Here is a 13,319-nt window from a genome sequence, read left to right as displayed (position 1 = left end):
AGGATGGGGAAGGGGGGAAGGGTAGGGGGAGAGAAACGCTTCCATCACCCCTATACGAGTATAGATTTCCTGAGCCGGGGTGGAAGCCACTCAGCAGGCTACCCTTCCCAAGAATACTGACACTACAAAGGAGAGGGAGGAGCAGAAGGATCAGAAGGGAAAGGGACCTCGCGCCTTTAAATCGGGGTGCACAGCAACCCAGTCTCCCCAAGAGAGCCACACCTTCCTCGAAACATCCCCTTCCACCACCCCTTCCGGTGACCCTCAGGAAAGAGGAATGTAATTGCTCTTGCCCCTCAAAACGGGAGGGCGCCCAGCTCACCAGCTTCTTCACCCCACCCACAGAATCACAGACCCTCCTTGTCTCCCTCCCTACCCCACCCCCACCTCCCTTCACCGAGAGGCCAGAGTAGGCCGAATTTCCCCGCCCCCTCCATGTCTCCCTTTCCCAAAGCAGAGGTGCCCTTACCCTTTCGCCGACAGGTCTGGGGCGGAGTAGGCAGGCGCAGCCCCCTGCGGCGCTCGGGTGGCCGCTACGCTGGAGGGCGAGGAGTGAGGAGAAGGAGGAGGGGGCCTGGCGACCGACCGCCGCCCCCCCCGCCCCCGAGCCCCAGCAAGCCGCCCAGCCCAAGCTCTGCGACAAGGGGCGGGGGGGGGAGGGGGCGAGGGGACGACCGGGGTCGAGGAGGCGCCCTCAGAGATTGGGCTCAGCTAAGATGGCGCGGGGAAGTGCTGGGAGCCGCTGCCGCCGCCTCGGGGGAACCGGCCGGGGCCTCGGCCGCCTTCCGTCCTCACACAGCCGAGGCCCTCTCGTCCCCCGCCACGGCCCCTCGGCGGGCGGGCCCACGCACAGTTCTCCGCCACCACCACCACCCCTGGGAAGGGGGCGCTCACAAAGGGAAGAGAGGCCGCGGGCCGGCCGGCCGGCGGCGGGGCGGGGTCCCCAGGGGCCGGGAGGCCTCAGAGGTTCGCGGGCGCCTCGCGCTCTCGGCCCTCGAAGGGCGCAGGCAAGCGGGACCCCTCCTCTCTCCTCAGACAGGCGGCGGCACCGACTCACTATCTTTGCCACCCTCCCTCTCTCTCTCCGAGCCCTGAAGCCACAGAGCCCGGCCGCTGCCCAGGCTTCCCCCCCCCTTCCCCAACACCACTCCCCTCCTCCCGACAGTCATCCCAGTCTCCGATCTCGCGAGATTTCCCGCCTGACAGGCCCGACCCTGCGCGAGACAGTACTGCGTACGCGTGCGCGCTCTCACGGGAGCGCGCGAGTGCTTGTACTGGGCGGAGTCTCCCGGTACCCCGCCTGAGTCCCAGCCTTAGTCTAGCTTGGCCGCGCTCGGCGGTCTAACTCTTATGCCATGCTGGCATCAGGTGCATTCAGTTCTCCCTGAAATCTGCGAAAGAAGAGTTTATCAGCTCTCCTCTGTCCTCACTTCCAAAATATCCGCGCCCCCCACCCCATAATCCTGCGAATGAGAAGCTTGCCCTGGCATGTAGGATATCCAGTTCTTACCTTGGTTCAACTACTCCGTGGAATTCAGAGGGAAATTGGTCAGTGTCATCAGTACGTAGTGGAGTTTTTGAGATTCTAAAAGCTTATAAGAACTTCTGGAACGGTAATTAGAGGAGAATACAGATTAAACCACCCCTCATGTTGGTAATGGTAGGAAAGAGACAAATTCTTGAGAAGTTTCAGTGTATGTCTTTAGTAGGTTGAGTGATGGTAAGTTTTGGAAACAGGAGCTGCAAATAAACTGAAGAGTCCTACGAGTCCTAACGCAGGAAAGAGAGCTTCTAAATTTCTGTGGTGAAGACTTTTGTTTAGAGGAAAAAAAGAGCAGTTTTATTCAGGAACCAAAAGGTGTGCCTCAAGCGCAGTTACCAAAAAAAAAAAGTCTTGCTTCTTCAACTGGTAAGCAGTGAGATAAAGAGATCTGCTGTGTGAGACTTATGAGTAAAAGTGTACTCCAGAACAATTGGAAGTTACAGTAAAGGAGGGAAGTAAACTGGCTATGATCAGTGAAACAAGATAACCACTTCAGTGGGTTATACATATAACTTGTTACAAATATGCTTTCTCATAGTAAGAGGACTCTGTCAGTGAGTCCTCTTTTCCCCTGTATTGCCAACTACTCTCAAGTGGCAACTTCCCCTCAGCATAAAAACATGCCCTAGTTTCTTTGGAGGGTAAAGAAGGATTACCATCTTCATCTCTCCTCCCCTTCAAAGACAAGCTTTTTAGAAAATTTGTCTTCTCATCTCCGCTGAAACTGATCTTACAAGGGTCAAGAGCGACCTTCTACTTTCTGTGCCTAGTAGAGTCATTTTAATCCTCCTTGACATCTGCAATATTTGATATAGTTTATACTCCTTCCTTCTTGAAACTATGTTCCTCCTTGGCTTTTCAACACCACTCAAAACCACTTTTCCTTCTACCTCCTTGCCCTTGGAGCCTCTCTTCCTCCATCTATGCTTTAAATGATGCCTTTCCAATCCTGATCCTTTCTTCTGAAAGTTACAGCAAGAATGTTCTCTTCTAGGGGTGCCTGGGTGGCTCAGTGGGTTAAAGCCTCTGCCTTTGGCTCAGGGTCCTGGGATCGAGCCCCGCATTGGGCTCTCTGCTTGGCGGGGAGCCTGGTTCCTCCTCTCTCTCTGCCTGCCTCTCTGTCTACTTGTGATCTCTGTCTGTCAAATAAATTTTTTTTAAAAACCTTTAAAAAATGTTCTCTTCTAGTTATTTCATACATTTAGGAATGGAAAGAGATTCAGGCTTTCCTATAATATTTATTCTTAATCTTCTATGGAAAATTTCAAACATACACAAAAGGAATGGGATATAATAAAAAAAAAAAACCCAGGTGTCCATCACCTAGCTTCAACTATTATCAACATTTTATCATTCTTGTTTCACTTATTCTCCCACAACCTTCCCCACCCCTGTGTACTTTTTTTTTAAGATTTAATTGTTTGTGAAAGAAAGAAGCGAGAGTGACCACAGGGGTGTGGGGACAGGGCACAAGGGAGAGAATCTGGAGCAGACAACTCACTGAGAGTGGAGCTCCATGCAGCACTCAATCCCACGACCCTGATATGGGGACCCCAGCCAAAATCAAGAGTCGGAATCTTAGCCGACTGAGCCAGCCAGGTGCTGCCTGCCTCCACCCAAGTGTATTTTTAAGTAAATCTCTAATAGGCCATCATAACGTTTTAGCCGAAATACTTTGGTTATAACATAACCACAATACCATTATCACACCTTTACAATAATTTCCTAATATGTATACCCAATCCATATTCAGGTTTTTTTTTTAAAGATTTTATTTATTTATTTGACAGAGAGAAATCACAAGTAGTCGGAGAGGCAGGCAGAGAGAGAGGAAGGGAAGCAGGCTCCCTGCTGAGCAGAGAGCCCGATGCGGGACTCGATCCCAGGACCCTGAGAACATGACCTGAGCTGTAGGCAGCAGCTTAACCCACTGAGCCACCCAGGTGCCCCTCCATATTCAGTTTTGCCTAACATTTCCAAAATGTCATTTTATAGTCCATTTGTCTGAACCAAGATCTGAAGTTCTACACTTTGCATTTGATTAATAGATATGTCTCTTAAATCACTTTTCATGTACAACAATTTCCCCCTTCCTTCTTCTTCCTTTTTTTTTTTTTTTTTTAAGATTTTATTCATTCATTTGAGAGAGAGAGAGAGAGTGCAAGGGAGAGAGAATCTGAAACAGATTCCACACGGAGCACAGAGCCTGACACGGGGCTGGATCCACAGCCCTGAAATCACAACCTGAGCCAAAACCAAGAGTCAGACACTCAGCTGACTGAGCCACCCAGGAGCCCCTCTTTCTTTCCTTTTTGTATGCAGTTTATTTGTCTAAGAAATCAAATTATAGACTTCGTAGAATTTTTCACATTCTGGACTTGCCTGTTACATCCTCACAATGTCATTTCACATTTGCTTCATTGCCCACATTTCTTATAAACTGGTAGGTAAATCTAAAGGTTTGCTCTTGTATGGGTAGTGTTTCCTTTTATAATATTTTGTGTCTGCTACTACCTCATTTTCCCTCTTAACACCACCTCTACCATAAACTGTAGCTCCACTCCTCTCAGATTCCCCAGCACATAGCATATCTTAAGAGACTCCAGCTTTCTTTTTAAAAGATGATTATTCCAGATATCTACCTATGATTTGGTACTAAGAGACCTCCCTCTTCAAATTCTTCAAATTTCACACACACAACACACCCATATGTACATACAGGTGGGCTTATCCTATCAAATTTGTTCAACAGTAGAGTTATCATTGGTTGATACCACAAAACATACCAGTTAATTAATTTCTGAAATTGTATTTAAATAAGAAAATTATACTCATCGATGTTAGGAAAATAATGCTTAGAACAATTGCAGATTTTGGACCTTCTGAGATTTAACTCCTGATGATTTCTCTGATGCACCCCTTTCTTCATCCCCACTGCCTCTGCTATGGTGGTTCATACTGTTTCTAATCTGGGGTACTGCAATTGCCTTCCAACTACTCTCCTCACACCCCAGGGTGCCCCATTCTCTATACTGAGATGAATGGTTTTAATCTTCCTAAAAAGCAATTTCTAAAGGCTGAATGTGTCATTTCTCTGCTTAAAACTCTTCCATGGCAAAACAAAAACAAAACCAGAAAAACTCTTCCATGGGTCCCCAAAACCCTCCAAATAAAATCCAGACAGAGCCTTGCATACCTTTCTAACTTTATTTCAGATACTCCCACCATCCTGAACTATTATTTACTCTTCTGCTAACTGCTAACATCCTATCTTCAGGATGTGGTACTGCACTCCTCTGCCTGAAAGGCCTTCTCTATCCTTCAAGATTTAGCTCACATGTCACCTCCACAAAAGGCTTTCTCAGATCTCATTTAGGTTTTCCTTGAGCCTACAAATTGGGGTCAGAAAGCTGTGGTGTGAGGGACACCTGGCTGGCTCAGCTGGTAGAGCACACCACTCTTGGTCTTGGGGTCCTCTTCAAATCCCATGTTGGGTGTAGAATTACTTGAAATAAACATTTTTTTAAATGGACATTAAAAAAAGAAGAAGGCACACTAGCTGTGGGATGGGGCAAAGAATGGGTACCAACCTTGTTTTGACCTCAATAAAAAAGTTACCTAAGCAGTATCAAAACCAAGAATAAGCTTTTTCTGTACACTGACATATTTAATTCTCACAACAAATTTGTGCAGTAGGTTCTATTATTATTACCTCCAATTTATAGGAAAGGAAACTAGGGTTCAGAGAGTTATGTCCCTTGCCCAAGATGACACAACTAATAAGTGGTGAGCTAGAATGTGACCCCAGTTGTGCATGAATCTAAACCATATTATCCTTCCATCGTATTCTACTCCTGGCACCACCAGTCGATGACAGCTTGATGCCATGCACATATTCTGTGTGTGTAAGAGATGCCTGACCATGTGTGATATCTGTATATATGTTGTCATGCATGTGTCTATGGTTGAAAAGGCAGCTTGTCAATGTGCAGGTGGGTGCACTGACTGATCTGGTATCTGTCCAATCAAACGATCTTTTCAGTGTTGTCACTCAGTAAAAGACCAAGTCATATTCAACTCAATTTAACAAATACTTATTGAATTCCTACTATATGTTAGACTTAAGTAAAATACGCAAGGGGCAAATGGAACTAGTGTTTATAGAATTACTCTATGCCAAGAATTGTATGAAGCCAGTGCTTTACATTCATTATCCCCTTAATCTTACCAACAACCCTGAAAAAAGAATGATGATGATGATGATGATGATGATGTCATCATTTCTTCCTTCCAACAGAGAGGAAGAAAGTGCAAAAAAAAGTAAGCAATTTTGTGCAGCATGGAGAACTAAAATTACAGTTCTGGTTCAGTATGAATTTTAAGCAGCTTTTTTTTTTTTTCACTGCTTGTTGTTTCCCTTTCTCAAATCCTTCCCCATACTAGGAACTAAAAATCCTATTAGAGGGATGCCTCAGTGGCTCAGTCAATTAATCATCTGACTCCTGATTTCGGCTCGGTCATGATCTCAGGGTCCTGAGATCAAGCCAGCATCAGGCTCCACACTGGATGTGGAGCCTGCTTAAGATTCTCACTCTCTCCCTCTGCCCTTTCCCTCCTAAAAAGAATCCTATTAAAGAGATTAGATCTGCATGCAAAAAAACATTTAAATAACAGAGGCTCCAGGGTGGCTCAGGTGGGGAAACATCTCCCTTTGGCTCAGGTCATGATCTCCATGTCCTAGAATCAAACCCCACATCAAGCTCCCAGCTCAGCGAAGAATCTACTTCTCCCTCTCCCTCTGCCTCTCCCCCTGCTTGTGCTCTCTCTGTCTCTCTCTCTCTCAAATGAATAAACAAAATCTTTTTTAAAAAGTTTAAGTTAACAGGGTGCCTGGGTGGCTCATTTGGTTAAGCAACTGCCTTCGGCTCAGATCATGACCCTAGAGTCCAGGGATCGAGTCCCACATCAGGCTCCCTGCTCAGCAGGGAGTCTGCTTCTCCTTCTGACCCTCCACTTCTCCTGCTCTCCCTCTTTCTTTCTCTCTCTCTCAAATAAATAAAATTTTTTAAAAAGAATTTAAGTAACAATGCTTAACTACCTATTAGCAAATGACACACAGAATCAGACCCTAATTTATAATTTTCTGGACCTCAGTTTCCTATCTAAGCACAATAGACTAAAATGATCTCTGGATTCCTTTTAGTTCAAAATCTATAATTATAAGAATGATGCAAATAACATGCACAGATAACTTGAATCCCAAAGAGTGTGTGTGTGTGTGTGTGTGTGTGCACGCACACGTGTGCGAGTGCACATTTAGAAACAAATAAGAAACACTTTTTCGGATGTTTTACCTAACTCCTATTAAAATGCAGGGAACTGCATTGGTCATGATAATATCTCCATCCAACTTTAGCGTATACATTTTTTGCAATTACATTGTGATTATTTATGGAAACCTCCGTCTCCCTACAGTAGAAGGCAGAAACCATGGAAGCTGAGTGTATAACAGAGTAGTTAGTAAGGAGGATGTGTCTTAGAATTTTCCCTGTAGAAACCAGGGGTTAGGCACTCCATGAAACTGACAGTCAACAAATAAATAAATCAGTACTTTACTGGCAGCCCATTCCGTGCATCCTGGGCAATCCATTCAGCTATAGATTATTTACTTTGGGCCCCCAGGGCAACCAACTAAGGCAGGTTTAAGCCTAGTTGTCATACCTCACCCAGACATTTCTACAAAAGGCTGTCTCAGATAAGTAGGGCTTCCACAGGCTGGAAAATAAAGCTCATCATATACAAAGTTGTTCCTTGAGCTCTGCACTCCCACATAATCGGGTTCATTCATATCACAAAGATGTTAACATCTTTGAAAAGTGCCGTGCATGTGGAGGCAGCAGATTCATCCAATTTAACCCACAGGAATAGATAAATGCTGGGCCAAGGTACCCTAAGGAGAGTAGAATATAATTCAGCTCAATAACATTCTGACCCAGAAACCTTTCAGTCTCAGGTATCTATCGGCTAAGCATCTGCAACAAGCCATGAATAAGTTAAAGCAGCTGCTCCAGAGTCTCAAAAAAGTCCAAGCCTGAAGATAGCAAGGAGAGGATGTGGCGGTCCTACAGCAGCAGGCACTGACCATGGAGTCCCACCTCCATCACTTCCCGGTGTCCGTCACTGAGCTCCCTGGCATCAGTGTCATAACCAGGCTGAGCGTTCCTTTCCTTATCTGCAAAATGGGGTTAACATCACCATCCTCAAGGGTGCCTGGCTGGCTCAGTCAGTAGAGTATATGCAACTCTTTTTTTTTTTTTTTTTTAAGATTTTATTTATTTATTTGACAGACAGAGATCACAAGGAGGCAGAGAGGCAGGCAGAGAGAGAGGAGGAAGCAGGTTCCCCGCTGAGCAGAGAGCCGGATGTGGGGCTCGATCCCAGGACCCTGGCTGGAATCATGACCTGAGCCGAAGGCAGAGGCTTCAACCCACTGAGCCACCCAGGAGCCCCGAGTATATGCAACTCTTGATCCCAGGGTTGTGAGTTCAAACCCCACATTAGGTGTAGAGGTTGCATCTTCCTTGGGCTCAGGTCATGATCCCAGGGTCCTGGGATTGAACCCACATCAGGCTCCTTGCTCAGCAAGGAACCTGCTTCTCCCTCTGCCTGCTGCTCCCCCTGCTTGTGCTCTCTCGCTCTGATAAATAAATAAACAAGATCTTTAAAAAAATAATAATAACAAAATCCTTAAAAATAAATAAATAAATAAATAACCACTATCATCCTCAGAGGTATTTAGGATTAAAAATAACATGTAAAGTGTCTACCCCATTTAAAGTGTTAGTTCTGTTTTGTGGGGAAGTTTTTTTTTTCCCAAAGGGATCAGATTTTATTGGAAGAAACAAGTGAGTAAGCAAAGAAAATATTGTATTGCAAATGCAGGAGTCAGCTCAGGATGCTTTGGGAGCACATGAAAGCTCTCCCAATCCAACCCCCAGGTGGGGGAGTCAGGGAAGGCTTCCTAGAGGAGGGGGTATCAGTGTTGTACTTCTGCCCTTCCTATGGAAGTCGAAATGCAAATTGTATAAATATGTAATGTCTAGGGGTGCCTGGGTGGCTCAGATGGTTAAAGACCTGCCTTCAGCTCATGATCGCCCGGTCCTGGGATAGAGACCCATATCTGATTCCCAGCTTGGTGGGAATCTGTTTCTCCCTCTCCCCCTGGTTGTTTCTCTCTCTCTCAAATGAACAAATATAATCTTAAAAAAATAAAAAATATGTCATGCCTAGGTGGGAGGTCGAGTAAGAACTTAGTTGATTACCTTCAGTTTTGACCTATATGGAACTATAAAACACGTTTCTGTGACCAGAGGTAGAGATGAGAAGAAAAAAAAAATCTGAGAGACAAAGATACAATTTTCATGAACCTAGTAAGTAGGGGAATGGTTAGGAATCAGATGTTCAGGGACGCCTGGGTGGCTCAGCAGGTTAAAGTCTCTGCCTTCGGCTCAGGTCATGATCCCAGGGTCCTGGGATCGAGCCCCGCATCGGGCTCTCTGCTCGGCAGGGAGCCTGCTTCGTCCTCTCTCTCTGCCTGCCTCTCTGCCTACTTGTGATCTCTCTCTGTCAAATAAATAAATAAAATCTTAAAAAAAAAAAAAAGGAATCAGATGTTCACTAGGAGAATTCTGGAAATTAAGAATTAGAAGGTTGAACACAATCTGATAGGGGACGATGCTTAGGATCTCTCTTGAAGGGTAATATAGTTAGATTTTTTTGAAGTAACAAACAAGACACACATTTTGAACTGTATGCATTAGGTTATTTCAAGCGTTAGCTCTTGCTGTGTACACGTAAGGATGTAAATATTCATTCCACTGTTCCAACACCACCCTCTGGCAGGCACCCCATGATCAGTGCATCATGATTGTCTGAGACATCTGTGAATGTGGGAAGGGTTGGGCAGCATGTTTGTGGACTGAGAGGTTTTTGGAATTTATCCTCAGGACCAATTGGTGATTTTGTCATGCCCTTCTCTGGCTGACATCTGCCAGGATTCAAAAACAAAACAAAACAAAAAAGACACTGTACTAATTCCTACCAGAGTTGTGCCACATAGTATATGAAACAAACAGCTGGCAATCGAAACATAAAATAAGTTGCTATTTTATTGGCCTGGGATTGTCTTTGGGTCTCTTCTTTAGCCTTATATTTACTAGGTAGTAATACTATGCTAGTAAGAAGTCTTTGGGTCAAAAGTGACTATTTAGATCAGCTTAAGGGGAAAAAGCCGTGGGGAAGGGGTGTTGGTTATTAGACCCTGTAACAGAAAAGTCCAGTGCCTCAGGAATTAAGAGAATTTTGTTCATGTCTGACTCCCCATTTCCTGTCTCTCCACATACCATCCCCAGCTCCCTGTTGCTTGACTATATTTCTCTATAGATTGGACTTTGTTCTAAGATTTTCTGTTTTGTGGGGAGTAAAACTGGTGGTTCAGGTGCTTTCCACTGCTGCCACCTAGTTCAATATTCCCCAACAATGAATGCTGCTGTTGCCACTGTCTACACACGGGAAATGAATCAAGGAACTGTTTTTATTTTTAAATGGGCTCCGTGCCCAATGTGGGCCTTAAACTCACAACCCTGAGATCGAGTCACATGCTCTGAGTGAGCCAATCGGGTGCCCCAAATCAAGGTTCCTAATATTGGTTTTAATCAGTTGCCTCCTTTACTGATACGTTGTGTTCTGATCACTAGTGACCGGAGCCCTGTCCCAAAGTTCAGGTTTATACATCCACTTAAACTTGTCTGCTATGTGATGTTTCCTACACAACCCTCTGCCTCCCACCTGCTGCCAAAACCCCCGAGCAGGGGACAGAGGTCTAGTCTAGTTGTCAAATGGCACCATATAAATGGTTATCATGAAGCTCATCCTTTCTCCTCCTCATAAATATTCTCAGTACTGAAATGTCACAATATGGCAAATGTAGAAATTGAAGGCATTTGGGACAGAGTCCCAAATGTGGGACTCTGTCCCTCTATTAGGATGCACAGATCAGGATTGGGAGCTCATGGACCATAAACATGTTTCCGTGAGAGGTTTAAACAGAATTCACGTAGACCATTCCAAGATGGACTTCCATCTATATTTTATTTATTTCATGCCACAGAAGGATGCTTGACCAGGACAGTGGGAAGAATGGAGTGGAAGGAATGGCCACAGAAGTTCAGATTTACCTCGTCCCAGTTTACTGACCCCAAAGGCAAAGGAAAGCTTCTCACTCTCTCATGAGAGTATATAAAACACAAAGCAACAGCTCTAGGTGGCCCAGCTTAGGCCTCGTGTCCTATGCTCTTCTGTGGGCTGGTAGCTTCACCAAAGGATGAGACATTTTGATCACCCTAGCTGGGATTCTGGAACCACCCTGTGGCAAGAGGCTCAGAGGAACAGCTCCACAGGAACCACATAGCACTGGTGTAGATGGAAGGGAATCGATGGAAAGGAAATTCCCCCAAAGGAACTTCATGCCAGAAGAGGGAGCCATTCTGGACAGACCAAAACAACAGATGTTCACTACAAGTAGACTAGAACTGCTCTTGAGGCCAAGTCATACAATTTCGTGGGAACGCTACCTAGAGTCGAATGTATTAACCCTTGCTGTGCTCAGGTAAAAGAAAACCACCATCACCTGGATACAATAGCACTTTAATGGACTGATGAGGTCTTCTGACCTTTGCCGTGACTCTGAGAAATGGGCAGAGCAAATTCCCTTTACAGAATATATTTTTGAAACTCCAGCAACACATAAAAGTGCAGCAGAAGAAAAAACGGTTCCTTCGACAGGACCAGGTATAAATCTGGTATGTAGACTGTTTGGGGAGGGAGCACCTTCCAGGCATTCTCGAAGCCTTAGCCAATCCTGAAAATATGCGGCACGTGCAAGAGCCCAGAAGATGCCCATCAGCCAGGCATGGAGTGCCAAGGTGACAGACAGCCAGTTCCTGAAACTCCAGCATTCTTGTGCGTCTTTTCCTAAAGTTCTCTCTCACACTAGCCTTTGGAGTTGCTTCCACAGAAAAGCTGAGTGTTCTTACAAATACTCCAGGATAACAGTTTTTATTCATGCACTCTTTCATTTTATTTATTTTTTTAAGTACGCTCTACGCTCAGCATGAGGCTTGAACTCACAACCCTGAGATCAGGAGTCTCATGCTCTATATGCTGAGCCAGGCAGGCGACCCCTATTCACTCATTCTTATCTCCCTCTCCCACACCTCAATGAATTCATGACAATACTGATGACTCACAATAAATGTTTATGGGATAGTGAGTTGATAGATAGCAAACATTTACGGGATGTCAGTTATGTACCTTTTGCTCGGCTCTGTGGATACACAGATGAATAAGATACCATTACTACCCCTGAGATCATAGCCTAATGAGAAAGACCAGCACATAAGCAGTCCTGAATTATTTAGGACTCTTTGGTTGCAAATGGCAGAGATTCAGACCCAAAGTAGTTTAAGAAAAATGAGAATATTTTGGCTCACACAAACTAAAAAGTTCAGAGTGAAGTCTGGCTTCAGACAAAGTTAGTTCCATGCTCATAAATGCTCTGGTTTCGTCTTCAGGACTTTCACTGCATTGCCTCAAACACCCTGATCCAAATGGGGTTCTGGAAAAATACAACAAAATTAACCATTTTATTTTATTATTGTATTTTTAGATGTATTTGACAGAGAGAGCATGTGTGTGCACAAGCAGGGAGAGCAGCAGAGGAAAAGGGAGGAACAGACTCCCTGCTGAGCAGGGAGCCCAACACGGGGCTCAATCCCAGGACCGTGGGACCATGACCTGAGCCAAAGGCAGACCCTTAAGCAAATGAGCCACCCAGGCATGCCCAAACTTAACCATTTTATTGTTTTTTAAAGATTTTATTTATTTGGGACGCCTGGGTGGCTCAGTTGGTTAAGCGGCTGCCTTCGGCTCAGGTCATGATCCCAGCGTCCTGGGATCGAGTCCCACATCGGGCTCCTTGCTTGGCAGGGAGCCTGCTTCTCCCTCTGCCTCTAGCCTGCCACTCTGTCTGCCTGTGCTTGCGCTCTGTATCTCTCTCTCTAACAAATAAATAAAAATCTTTAAAAAAAAAAAAGATTTTATTTATTTGACAGAGACACGATGAGAGAAGGAACACAAGCAGGGGGAGTAGGAGAGGGAGAAGCAGGTTTCCTGCAGAGCAAGGAGCCCAAAGCGGGGCTCGATCCCAGGACCCTGGGATCATGACCCGAGCCAAAGGCAGATGCTTAATGACTGAGCCACACAGGTGTCTCTTGAATTTTTTTAAGTAGACTCCACGGCCCCAGTGTGGAGCCCAACGCGGAGCCCGAACTCCCAACCATGAGATCAGGACCCGAGCTGAGACCAAGAATCAGATGCTCAACCGACTGAGCCACCTGAGCACCTCAAACTCTGTACCTGTTCAACAACTTCCCATCCTGCCTCCACCCACCCAGTCCCTGCTAGTCTCCATTGTACTTTCTGTCTCGTATGAGTTTGTCTACTCTGAGAACCTTGTGTAAGCATCTGTCCTTTTGTGACTTACTCCATTTAGCAAAATGTCTTTGAGGTTCATCTATTTCATTCCTTTTTAAGGCTGAATGAGATTCCATTGTATGTACGTGCTGCATTTTGTTTAAGTGTTTGTCTGCCGATGAACGTTTTGGGTTGTTTCCACCTTTTGCTACTGTGAATGCTGCTGCTGTGAACATGGATGTAT

The 13,319-nt window shown here is 45.3% G+C and overlaps 1 protein-coding gene across 2 annotated transcripts in view; it reads right to left on the bottom strand.

The window, feature by feature from the left end:
* Window positions 1-1,134, bottom strand: part of TAOK1 (TAO kinase 1) — a 167,472-nt gene extending 166,338 nt beyond the window's left edge. For both annotated transcript variants that reach the window (XM_059380827.1, XM_059380826.1), the window contains exon 1: window positions 470-1,134. The gene's annotated coding sequence lies outside the window, so the exon portion shown is untranslated. The remainder of the gene's footprint in view (window positions 1-469) is intronic.
* Window positions 1,135-13,319: the final 12,185 nt, after the last annotated feature.

Source organism: Mustela nigripes, chromosome 16 (assembly GCF_022355385.1).
Source record: "Mustela nigripes isolate SB6536 chromosome 16, MUSNIG.SB6536, whole genome shotgun sequence".
In the NCBI taxonomy this organism is placed as follows: Eukaryota; Metazoa; Chordata; class Mammalia; order Carnivora; family Mustelidae; genus Mustela; species Mustela nigripes.
The sequence above is the reverse complement of the archived record's forward strand: the minus strand, read 5'-3'. Positions and strand labels throughout refer to the sequence as shown.